Source organism: Taudactylus pleione, unplaced genomic scaffold, assembly GCF_031769625.1.
Source record: "Taudactylus pleione unplaced genomic scaffold, aTauple2 ptg000755l, whole genome shotgun sequence".
In the NCBI taxonomy this organism is placed as follows: domain Eukaryota; kingdom Metazoa; phylum Chordata; class Amphibia; order Anura; family Myobatrachidae; genus Taudactylus; species Taudactylus pleione.
The window spans coordinates 2,286,269-2,300,064 of NW_028285157.1; positions in this window are offsets into that span (position 1 = coordinate 2,286,269).

Genomic DNA, 13,796 nt, shown 5'->3' on the forward strand with positions numbered 1-13,796 from the left:
TCTGAGATGATGCTGCTGTTGCTGCGTAAGGTGATGCATCTACCCAGTGGGCTGTCACAGTCATATAGTCCTTAGTCTGCCCTGTTCCACTTGTCCACATGTCCGTGGTTAAGTGGACATTGGGTACAACTGCATATTTTAGGACACTGAGGACACTTTCTGACGTTTCTGTAGAGTCTCGGTATCGCCTGCATAGTGAAGTGGAATCTAGATGGGATTTGGAACCGGGGACACACTACCTCCATCAATTGTCTAAATCCCACTGCACTAGAGGCGGATACCAGACGCACATCTAACACCAACAGTCAAGGCCTCAGTTATCCGTTTTGCTTCAGGATGACTGCTGTCGTACTTCATCCTCCTCGCTAAGGACTGTTGGAGGGTCAATTGTTTAGTAAAAGTAGTGGTGTTCCTACTTCCTCTCTGGGTTGATGAATGACTCCCAGCAGCAGCAGTAGGCGTAGCAATGCAGGATCCTCCAGAGGAATCCTGGATAGGAGAGTCAGGCATGCCAGTGACATGGCCTGCAGGACTACTTCCGATCCTGACTAAGGAGGAAATTGACAAGGAGGGAGTTGACGGTGTGGTTTGCAGGCACTTTTAATACAACATGACAAAGGGATTTAGGTGTCCCTGGACTGCTTATGGTCTTAGCCAAAGTTTCTGAACTTGACAGTAACTTTTTATGAACACGCTGCAGGTGACGTATAAGGGAGGATGTTCCTAGGTGGTTAACATCCCTACCCCTACTTATTTCACCTTTACATATGGTACATATGGCAAGACAGTTGTTGTCCGGATTTGGATAGAAATATTGCCAGACCAAAGAGGTGGAATGTTTGGTCTTCTGCCCAGGCATGACCGTGATGGGCTTTTTCATCCCACGGACAACAACTGTCTCCCCTGGAGCCCGATTTAAACAAACCACATCATCATCAGAATCCTCCTCAGCGCCAGCTACACCAGTATCCTCATCCTGTTGTACTTCAACAGTGACATCTTCAATTTGCATATCAGCAAGTGGACTGTGGGTGCTCCTTTCAGCGCTTGCAGAGGGTGTGCAAATGATGGAAAGAGCCACCTCTTCCCTTCCAGTGCTGGGAAGGTCAGGCATCGCAACCGCCACCACACTTGGACTCTGCTTGGAGATTTGTGATATCTTCTTAAAACGCACAGTTCTTCGCTGTGCTTTTGTCAGCTTAACTTGTTTGATTTTCGTAGCGGGAGGAGGGCTTCCATCGTCATGTGAAGCTGAACCACTAGTTATGCACATAGGGAAAGACCTTAGCCGTTCCTTGCCACTCCGTGTTGTAAATGGCATATTGGCAAGTTTACGTTTCTCCTCAAATGATTTAAAAGGTTTTTTTAAGGTCATTTTCCTGAACTTTGTCATTTGGGATTTTATATGCCTTCTACTAAGACATTGGGCATCGACCTTGGCAGACGACGTTGATGGCATTTTATCGTCTATGTCATGACTAGTGGCAGCAGCTTCAGCACTAGGAGGAAGTGGTTCTTGATCTTTCCCTATTTTATTTTTATCGGACAAAGTTTTGTCCTCCATTTATATTATATTGATATATACGTGCAGCTAAGGCTCACACAAACACAGAAAAGAAGAATTGTTTATTTTTTGTGGAGCGCACTTTGGGGGTTACACCACCCTTTAACAGACTTATGACACAGGCGCACGCTTGGCGCTGCTCCTTTGTTGAAGGACGTGCGGCTTCAGCGCACACAATTCACAACATAGAAAAGAAGAATTTTTTTTTTTTTTAAGTGCGCTTTGGGGGTTACACCACCCTTTAACAGACCAGCCAGTCAGCCAGCCCTTTACTAATGACACAGGCGCACACTTGGCACTGCTCCTTTGTTGATGCATGTGTGGCTACTGCGCATACATTTCACAACACAGAAAAGAAGAATTTTTCATTTTTTTTGGAGACTCGGATCGGGGGGTCTTGGGGAGGTTCGGATTTCAGAAATCCGAACCCGCTCATCCCTAGTGTAAATAAAATAGATAATGAATAACTCCTAAGAATAAATGTAATGTGTAATATTGGTGACACTATGGGGCATATTCAATTGTGTGTGAGAATTTTAAAAATCCTGCACCTGCGAGGTTTTTCCTGTAGGTGCGGGATTTTTGCTATTTAATAAGGAGCATGTTTTTTTAGGGGTTTTTTTTGTGAGCCGGGAGGTTTTTTCCTCTCACCTCCAAAGCAAGAGTGATTTTTCCTGGGACTTGCTCTGGCACCCCCCCTGAGGACTAATTAAGCAATTGGAAGTTTCCAATTAGCTTAATTAGTCCATAATTACTTACCTTCTGCAGCCGGGTCTTCTGCATCCAGCGTCGGGAGCTGGCTCTTCTGCAGCAGGGTGAGTATATCAGTGTGTGTGTATGATTGTGTGTGTGTGGCCCCCCGGAATGGGCACTGGGGAGAACTACATCTCCCAGCAGCCCTTGCCCCTCCCACCAGCCCCTGGAGCCTACCAGCAGCCCCCGGGACTAACAGAAGCCCCCTCTCCAGTAAGAAGATAGAGGGGAGGCCACCGGGAGCTGCAGAGACCACCGTAGATCCCCTCAGGCAGGTAAGAATACTTTTTTATATATATATATATATATATATATATGCGACGCAGGGTTTTCAGAGCTGAAAACCCCGCGACCACTATTATTTTAATTGGATACCGCGAGTATCATGAGCGCACATACCTGCGGTATTCCAAAATTGGGCGCAAGGTTTTTTCCTCACTAAACCTCGTGCCCAATTGAATCTGCCACTTTGTGTTACTAAATGTGATCAAACAATAATGAAATCGTGAAGTAAAATGTCATACTAAACCAAAGTGAGTGAAGTGAATTGAAACATAGGGCCTGATTCAGAGCCGGACGCAGTTAGCGCTCGCTCGTCCAGAAAATAGGGGTGGCTATTCAAATGAACCATTCGCTCTTTGCGGTCTATTCACGCCTCTAGGTCTGAACGAGCGAACAAAACTTGCTGTCATTTTTTGGAAAAATACGCCCCCGTCCGCTCGCATCCTACGTCATGTCCGCTATTTATTAGATTATGAACTGCTCGCTATTCTTGGGGTTGGTTTTTGCTACCACAATCTTGCGAGCAGTTCTGGCTATAAAATAACCCAGTGACGTGGTCAATGACGCTGCTGTATTAATTATGCACACCCATAAAATGCCCGTTTTGACCTTCTAGCACGCCTGCGTTTGGATCTCCACTCCCCGTTTTCAAGCACCTTCCCCTGTTACCACCCACAAATGCCTCATCGTGTCACTCAAATTAGCAGGCATTCGCTATTTTGCGAGCACATGAATTTCGACCGCACTGACTGGTTCGCGCATGCGTATTACGATCCGTACGCATACGCAGTTGGGCAAACATCGCTCGGAGCGAACGAGCGGCCGCTTACAAGCGGCTCTGAATCAGGCCCATAGGCCCATATTCAGTTAGTTTTGCGTACGCGATAAAGTTGCGCATGCCTGACTTTTCACCTACATTGTGTATTTTAGCCGTGTTCACTTATCGTGCACGTACCTGGATTTTGCCGTATTCAATTCCAAAAGTCGCCAAAACGTAACATGGCGAAAGCAAACCAGGCAAAAAGTGATGTCAGAATTGGGGAAATCAGCCTGACACCCCCTAAAAGATGCCCATAGTGTTGGTAAATACTACTGCATGTGCAAATATTAATTCATATATTCCCTCAGTCAGTGATAATAGATTGTATGTTAGGAAAGGAATATAGCTATAGTATTATGGACCGTACACACGGTCTGATCAGACAACAATCAGATATCGTCGTCTGATCGTCCTACATGTGCTGGATGATTGTTATCGAACATCCAGCACATGCACCATTCCCCCAACTAATTTAATGACCCTCAATCAACGATCGAGGGTCCCTATAGTAACCAGGCTAACCTGGTCGATATCGACCAGGTTGGCCTGCATGCACGGGCGATGGGCGATATCGACCATCCATGCCCGTGCATCGTTTGGTCGTTTGAGAGGGCAAAAAAAGGATGATTTAAACGATCAAACGATATCGTTATAATTTAAATCGTCCCTTAAATCTTACCGTGTGTATGCACCATTAGTCTCATTAATCAAACCAGTCAGATTCATACTATTGCATAAACAGTGTCTTATCACAAGGATCCTTAAGATTATTAGGTAGGAAGAAATGCGCCAAAGTTGATGTATTCATTCATACCATTTGGTGATACTGATCCTAACCTGAAGGTCCACTCACTTTCTTTTCTTAGTAGGACATTGGCAATGTCACCACCACATATCCCTAATTTAACCATCTCCAAACCGCAAACTCTGAGATCCTTGTAGGACTTCTGATGTTGGTAATAAAAGTGCTGAGACACTGTGGTCAGTTTCTTCATCTTTTGTAGATCTGTGGCTGCATTGCATACCGTACCAATATGCTCCACTATGCATTGTTTGAGAGATCTGGTCATTTTTATTGTCAGTGGTGAAGGCAGGCAGGGTAAATGTATTCCACCAGATACACACTAAATTCTGAAACTAATGCTTTATGGTTAAAAACCTGTGTACTGGGTTGATTTGCCTGGAATTGATTAACTTCACTTTTTTTGCTCTGAATTCACTGTTTATAAGGGCACAGTTGTGCCCTTATATTAAGGCTGCATCCAGTGCTCGAAGTGTGTCGGTATGTAACGGTATGACATATCGGCACTTCAAGCACTAACCTTTTTTTTTTTCACTTTTCAGGATGCAGGAGTAGGGAACCCGCTGTGACCTCCCTGACGATCGGATCATCATTGGTGATCCGCAGCACTGACAGTCATCAGACTGACAGCTGTCAGCGCTGCCACCTCTCCGGGATTGCCTCGGACAGTGCAAAATTGTCAGTAGCAATCCCTCTGCACTGTCAGCCGCTGCCTGGCGCCGCTGGGGAGTTGAGCTGGCGAGTGCTGCCGGCGGGAGGAGGGGACCAGTGGCCAGTCTCTCTGCCACCTGCCAGACTGCGGGTCAGTGGCGTCGCCGGTTTACAAGGGGGGTGCGGACCCACCAGGGTGTCAACCGCCCAGGGGTGACACCAAGGTGCAGCCTCCCTCTCAGTGACAGGAGCCGAGTGCTGCACTGTAGTATTAAGTGCAGCACTCGACTCCTGACACCGTGAGGGAGCCGGAACACTACACAGCCCGCACCTCCTGGCTCCTGCACCCCCGGTAATAAACATTAGAGCATGGTTTTTGGGCCGCAAGGCCACGCCCACCTGTGTGGTCACGCCCCTTGTCCATGAGGCCATGCCCCTTACAGCGTCCCTCCCCTCAACAGGTGACACGGCGGGGAGGGATGTCACTGCTGCAGGTTACCTGTCCTGCATTGTTACCGGCCGCTGCCTCCGGCATACGCAGCCACAGGAAACAAACATGCATCAGCTGCACAGTGCACACAGACAGACGCTGCTGCCCAGACTCTGCTCCACAGCGCTGCTGACCTTCTACACTGTACCTAGGTAAGTTCAAATGGTGTCAGTGTTACTGCTTTGTTCTGTCACTTATCACCTTCCTTATGTGACACCCCCAAGGGGTATTACACTTATACTGGTCCTATGTATGTCAATCTGCTCCCTATAATTACTACCCACAGACCTTCCCCCTCTGCCCATCACTCTTTGCCTCTCCCTCTCACCCTCTGCCCATCACTCTTTGCCTCTCCCTGTCACCCTCTCCCCGTCACCCTCTGCCCATCACTTTTTGCCTCTCCCTGTCACCCTCTACCCATCACTCTTTGCCTCTGCCTGTCACCCTCTGCCTCACAGTCACCCTCTCCCCATCACCCTCTGCCCATTACTCTTTGCCTCTCCCTGTCACCCTCACCCCATCACCCTCTGCCCATCACTTTTTGCCTCTCCCTGTCACCCTCTGCCCATCACTCTTTGCCTCTGCCTGTCACCCTCTGCCTCACAGTCACCCTCTCCCCGTCACCTCTGCCCATCACTCTTTGCCTCTCCCTGATATGCTCTGCCTCAGCCTCTCTGTCACCCTCTGCCCATCACTCTTTGCCTCCGCCTGTCACCCTCTGCCTCACAGTCACCCTCTCCCCGGCACCCTCTGCCCATCACTCTTTGCCTCTCCCTGTCACACTCTGCCTCACCATCACCCTCTGCCCATATCTCCTTGGCTCTCTCTGTCACCTTTTACCTCACCGTCACCCTCACCCTCTCCTCGGCACCCTCTGCCCATCACTCTTTGCCTCTCTCTGTCACTCACTGCCTCTTCCTTTCACTCTCTCCCCGTCACCCTCTGCCCATCACTCTTTGCCTCTCCCTGATATGCTCAGCCTCTCCGTCACCCTCTGCCCATCACTCTTTGCCTCTCCCTGTCACCCTCTGCCTCACTATCAATGCTGTGCCCATCACTCTCGGCCTCACCCTGTCACCCTCTGCCTCAAAGTCACCCTCTCCCCGGCACCCTCTGCCCATCACTCTTTGCCTCTCCCTGTCACACTCTGCCTCACCATCACCCTCTGCCCATATCTCTTTGGCTCTCTCTGTCACCTTTTACCTCACCGTCACCCTCACCCTCTCCTCGGCACCCTCTGCCCATCACTCTTTGCCTCTCTCTGTCACTCACTGCCTCTTCCTTTCACTCTCTCCCCGTCACCCTCTGCCCATCACTCTTTGTCTCTCCCTGATACCCTCTGCTTCACAGTCACCCTCTGCCTCTCTGTCACCCTCTGCCCTTCACTCTCACTCTCCCTGTCACCCTCTGCCTCTCCTGTCAACCTCTGCCCATCACTCTTTGCCTCTCTCTGTCACCCTCTGCCTCACCATCACCCTCAGCCCTCCTAGTCACCCTCTGCCCATCACTCTTTGCCTCTCCCTGCAACCCTCTGCCCATCACTCTTTGCCTCTCCATCACCCTCTGCTTCTCCCTGTCACCATCTTCCATTCACTCTTTGCCTCTCCCTGATACCCTCTGCCTCTTTGTCACCCTCTGACCATCACTCTTTGCCTCTCTTTGTCACCCTCTGACCATCACTCTTTGCCTCTCCCTGTCACCTTTTGCCTCACCGTCACCCTCTCCCTCTCCCCATAACTCTTTGCCTCTCTCTTTTACCCTCTGCCTCTTCCATTCACTCTCTCCCTGTCAATCATTGCCTGACACACCCCTTGTGATGTGTGCCAATGCTCATTTTTTTCTGCACACCCTTGACTCGTATCACTGCTGATGTGTTGTTTCTGGTTGCACCACTGCCACGACTTCTACATTTGCCATACCCCCACTTCAAAATTCCCACTTTGACCACTGGCTGCATCTAAAAAAATGGAAATCTCCATATTGAATTTCAGAGGGGGGGTCATGGTGTTTAAGGGGCTATACCTCAAAAGCTGTTGGAGGTACTGAGCTGAAATTTGGCACGGCAGGGTAGAACTGTTGCTCGGTGCTGCATGCCAAATTTTAGGGCATAAACATAAAAAATGAGTATTTGAGAGTAATGTAAAGCTCCAACTGTCTCTTTTTTGTGACATTCTCAATTAGGACCACTTTTCTGCTGTTCTCTATGGGTTTTTTTGGGAAGGCTTAACTCGGGGTAGGGGACAAATTTAGACTTGGGGTTTGTTTTAATAGGTAGCTATTGTGCCAGGGTAAGTGCATTTTGAGTTCAGGTAAATTAGAAAGTTACAGTTTTTAAACTATTACATCAAGAATGCACCATTGAATAGATAAGAAATTTCAACTTGTTGTGCATCCGCAGTAGGAGCCTCCTCCACTCACTCTGGTTTCACTTGGGTGCACAAAGATGGCCATCATTTGTGGACTTTAGCTATAGTGGGACCCGGGGGAAAGGCGCGGGGGGTAGCAGGCGTTAACTGCGGCCAGAACCTCGGGACGGTAGCGGACCTTAGCAGCAGCAGTCGGGCAGGTGTTAGGACCCGGGGGAGGTAGCAGCACACAGAGTGCAGGCTCAGATCTGGAAGATCTGTGATACCTGCTTCTGTGTTTTAAAAAAATGGTGTGGCCCCGCCACGAAAAAAACAACTAACACCGGGCTTTGGAGACCCAGTGCTGGTTGTGCTAAATACAGGTGACAAATGACGTAGGGGTCCCCCGTATTAAGCACAACCAGCACCAGGCTTTTCAGAACCAGTTCTGGTTGCCAAAATACAGGGGATAAATGACGTAGGGGTCCCCCGTATTCAGCGCAACCAGAACTGGGTTCTGAGCTGGCCCTGGTTCTGGAAATAAAGGGGGAAAAAATGCGTAAGGTCTCCCTGTATTTACCAGAACCAGCACTGGACTATTTCTAGGGGGGGTGATGCCACAGCCAGGGGAGCCCTTTCACCAGGCCCCCCAGCCGCAGCATCACCCCTGACTGCTAATCAGCCCAGGATGTGGTTCCCTGGGGACCCCCCCCAATAAAAGGGTCCCCCACTCCAGGGTAACCCAGGCCCAGGGTGATAGCCCGGGGCTATCCCGGCACCCCTAGAGCGGTGCTGCCGAATTGATTGTGTAAAGTGTGGTGCAAGTAAAGAGTTAAAATATTGCCTTTTTCTGTGGAACTACAGTTCCCAGCAATTCTCCCCCACATGCTGGTACTTGAAGAACCACAAGTATCAGCATGCGGGGCATTACTGGCCTGTTGGTACTTGTAGTTCCACAGCAAAAGCAATATAAAAAAACACAGAACACAAACCGTAGAAAAGTAAAATTTTCTTAAAACATACATGCAAACACACATGTACTCACACATGCATACACACTTTCTCACATACTCACCTAATATCCCTGAAGCCAATCTCTCCTCTTCTCCAGTAGATAATCCAATGGAGTACCTGTAATGAAAATTCCATACTCTCCTCCGATGCATGGATCTGTCCTCTTCAGGCAATCCAGGGTCTTGGCAAAAAAAAAAATATGCAATTACGCAGACCCACGGACATTAGTAGTGTCCTCTAAGGGCACTATTACCCAAATGACAGCTCTGCCCAGGATTTCAGTTCAGAGATCCCGGTGCGGAGCGCTCATTGGCTGAGAGAGGCAAGCCTTCCACCTCTCAGCCATTGAGTTGTTCTCACCATTGACTTCAATGGTGAGAATGGAGCATACCCTTTTCAAAAAAGGCGCCTTAGCGCCATTTTTGAAATTCAAAGATGGCCACCGCAGGCCAATCACGGTTCACGACGACTATGTCATTTGTCCCCCGTATTTTGGCAACCAGGACTGGTTCTGAAAAGCATGGTGCTGGTTGTGCTTAATAAGGGGGACCCCTACGTCATTTGTCACCTATATTTATCACAACCGGTACTGGGTCTTCAAAGCCCATGGCTGGTTGTTGTTTTGGGGGGTGAGGCACGATTGCTTTTTCATATTTACAGGTGCTCCATTGGACAGATTGGCTACAGGGTTACATAGGTGAGAATGTGAGATAGTGTGTGCATGTGTGAGTACACGTGTGTGCATATATGTTTTGATAAAATTTTACTTTTCTATGGTATGGGTATTCTATGGTTTTTTAACATTGCTTTTGCTGTGGAACTACAGGTACCAGCAGGCCTGTAATGCCCTGCATGCTGATACTTGTGGTTCTCCAAGTTCCGGCATGCGGGGGAGGCTTGCTGGGAACTAGTTCCACAACAAAAACTAATATTCAAACTTTACTTGCACCACAATTTACATAATCAACCTGGCACCCACTGCCCAGGGGTGCCGGGGATAGGCTCGGGCTATCAGCCTGGGCTGCCCTGGAGAGGGGGACCCCAGGGATCCCTGACCTGGACTTACTAGTGTCCAGGGGTGATGCTTCGGCTGGGGGGCCTGGTGAAAGGGCTCCTCTGGCAGTGGCATTACCCCCCGCTAGAAAGGGTCCGGTGCTGGTTCTCATAAATACGGGGGACCCTATGCATTTTTCCCCCTGTATATCTAGAACCTGGACCGTCTCAGAGCCCAGTGCTGGTTGCGCTGAATACGGGGGACCCCTACACCATTTGTCCCCCGTATTTTGGCAACTAGGGCTGGTTCTGATTACCCCGGTGCTGGTTGTGCTTAAGTACTGGGAACCCCTACATCATTTTTCTCCTGTATTTAAACACAACCAGGACTGGCTGGTAAAAGCCCAGTGCTGGTTATGATTTGGGGGGGGGGCACCTTTTTTTTAAATTTTACACATTACATTTTTAAAAGGTGCATAGGTGGAGCTCACTGCTGCGTTCGTGCATCTGTGACTTATTGATTTTATTTTCTCAGGTGCATGCCTTTTCACCAGTGAGCCCTCTGTCACCCACCGATGCCCCCTTTCCACTACTGCTCTGCACCACCACAGCTGCCGCTACCCCATACGCCTACAACTATCTTGCACTCTGCACCTCCCAAACCACCTCCTGTGTGCTGTCCCCTCATTCCCCGTGCGCTAGTGTACCATTTTGTTGCCCTTCTCCCCTGCAGGTGGCCCGGTTTTCTCATCCAAACCCTGATAGTTAATACATTGTTAAAAAGCTATGAAATTCCATAGATAAAAAAACCTTACAGTTTCACATGACTCATTAAGGCTGCTTAAACATGATCTGAAAATTCACAAAACCTATAACAATATAATTGTCGTTCAAAATATCGTCTAGTGTGTACGTGGCATTAGACATTATCTGAAGTTTGACAAAACCTACTGAATTTCTGCCACTCAAACTTAAAAAAGCAATGAAATTCTGATCATTAAGGCTGATGCCTTAATGGACGTGTTCCTTGTGTAATACAGATATGGTATGCCATGACACCATGTGGTTAACTGCAGATTCAGCACTCTCACAGAGTGAGATTGCTGTCACTCACAAAATGTTGGCGCTGTTAATTCACAGGATTGTGTGCTCATTGGAATACACACATGCAGTCTATGCAGCTGAGGTCTGAGCAGAACATACAGCTGTGCAGATGGGATAATGGGGGGTATCCACTTAGTGATATACAAACGAGAGCACGATTGTGACATTGCAATCATGCTGTCATTTGTATAGCTAGTGATGTGCCTAGACTGAACGTTCACTCATTCAGTCCCGGCACATCCCCGCACATGCAGAATCTGATGAGATCGTCAGGTTGACATGCATGTACGGGCGATGTTGGATGCCGGAAGCGACCCGTGGGCACGCACATCGCGCATCGTTTCCGTCCAAAACATGCCCGAAACATGCACTATGAATGCGCGATTTGCAAGTGATTGCACGATAATGACATCATTATTGTGCAATCGCTTGTTTAAATCGCTAAGTGGATACCCCCATAAGAGTATGATGGATGGGGGAACAGGGGCAGAACTATGGGAGACAATAGAGGCACCTGCCGTCGGGTGCCAGCACTGAGGGGGCACCTTCATTGCCCATAATATATTCACCCCGCTTAAGGCTATTTTATATTAGTGTTTTTGTGCATATGTAATACATAGATATGCACAATATATATTTTCCTTTTTTTAGGGGGGGCACCAAAATAAAACTTTTGTCTGGGATGAACTTACGCCACTGTGGGGGAAGGAGATATAGCAGTGTGGATGGGGCAGACAGAATGGTGTGTAGAGGTGAAGATTAGGCAGTACAGATGGGGGCAAGCCAAAGTAATGCACATTGGTGGAAATTGGTGCACATGGGAGGGAGATAAAGTGGCACAGTTTGAGGGAACAGAGCAACATGAATGGGGGAAGACAGAGCAGCGCAGATGGGTAAAGCCAGATTAGCATGGATGTGGGAAGACAGAGCAGTGCAGATGGGTAAAGCCAGATTGGTGTGGATGAGGAATACAGACTAGCACAATGGGAGAACACACAACAGAAGGGATTGGGGAAGACCGATTGGTGCAAATGGGTGGGAAAACAGAGTGGTATGGGTGGGAGGGGAAAGACAGAGTTGCACGGTTGGGAGGGACAGAGTGGTATAGATGGAGGAATAAAGAGTGACAGAGATAAGGGGAAGACAGAGTGATGTGGCTGGGGGCAAGGTAGTGGTGCAGATGGAAGGAAATACAGTGGAACAGATGCAGGAAGACAGGGCGGTGCACATGGGGAAAGACATATTGGTGTGGATGAGGGCATGCAGACTAGCACAGTTGGGAGAACACACAGCTGTAGGGATTGGGGAAGTTATAGCAGTTATGGAGGTCAAGTTAGTGTACATGTATACACAGAGTATGATAGTTTTAGCAATTGGGAAGCTGAATGTGTATAATGAATGAGATTGATGTATGGAGTGAGAAGGATGTTGGAACTCAGTGAAAGTTTTGTGGTGACTGAATGGGAAAATTGTGGGCATTGAGTGGAATGTGTGTGCCACATAACTGCTCAGACCTCAGTTGCATAGACTGCATGTGTGTATTCCAATGAGCACACATTTCTGTGAATTAGCAGCTCCACCATTTTGTGAGTGACAGCAATCTCCCCTTCCAAAGTTCTGTCTTCCGCATCTAGTGTCGGGACCCGGTCTCCTGCAGCAGCGGTGAGTATGTAGTATGTGTATGAGTGAGTGTGTGTATGAGTGCGCATGTGTGACCCCCAGTGTATGTGTACCCCCCAAGTTCAGTGTGCCACCCCGGAATGGGCACTGGGAGAACTACAGTGCCTTGCAAAAGTATTCATCCCCCATTGGCTTTTTACCTTTTTTGTTACATTACAACCTGTATTTTTTTGTTTGTTTTATCTGAATTGTATGTGATGGATCTGCACAAAATAGTCTAATTTGGTGAAGTGAAATAAGAAAAATATGTACAAAAAAGAATCTTTATAAATAAAATTCAGAAAAATGGTATGTGCATATGTAATCACCCCCTTTGCTATGAAACCCCTCAAAAGTTATGGTGCAACCAATTACCTTCAGAAGTCACATAATCAGTGAATGAAGTCCACCTGTGTGAAATCTAAGTGTCACATGATCTGTCAGTATAAACACTACTTTTCTGAAAGGCCCCAGAGGCTGCAACACCACTAAGCAAGAGGCATCACACCATGAAGACCAAGGAGCTCTCCAAACAAGTCAGGGACAAAGTTGTTGAGAAGTACAATTCTGGGAATGGGAATGAAATACCGCCGGCCGCCCGACAGGAGCAGAGTGCGACGCAGCGGAAGCCTGACAGCGCTGGAATCCTGATCGTGGATAGGTAAGTATCCACTAACCTAACCCTCCTTAGGGGTGCTTAACCCTAACTTCCCCCCCAAGTGCCTAACCCTAATCCCCCCTCTAAGTGCCTAACCCTAACCACCCCCTTCCCCGCTACCTAAACCTAAGTCCCCTGGGGGGGTGCCTAACCCTCCCTCCCCCTAGCCTAACCCTCCCGGGGGGGTGCCTAACCCTAAGTCCCCCCTGGGAGCCCTAAACCTAACCCCCCCCCCGCGGCTGTCCTCTCGCGTCGATTGGCATCACTACAATTGTGATGCCGGCCTCCCGGCATCAGGGAAATGCGGGCATCTACATCTAGATGCCCGGCATTTCACCCATGCCGGGATAAGACAGTCGGGAAGCCGGCTGCCGGTATATAGGCAGTCGGCTTCCCGATTGCTTCCCCAATTCTGGGTTGGGTTATAAAAAAAAATATCCAAATCTCTGATGATCCCCAGAGCACCATCAAATTCATCATCATCAAATGGAAAGAATATGGTACCACAACAAACCTGCCAAGAGAGGGCCACCCACCAAAACTCACAGACTGGACAAGGAGGGCATTAATCAGAGAGGCAGCACAGAGACCAAAAGTAACCCTGAAGGAGCTGCAGAGTTCCACAGCAGAGACTGGTGTATATGTGCATGTGACCACAATA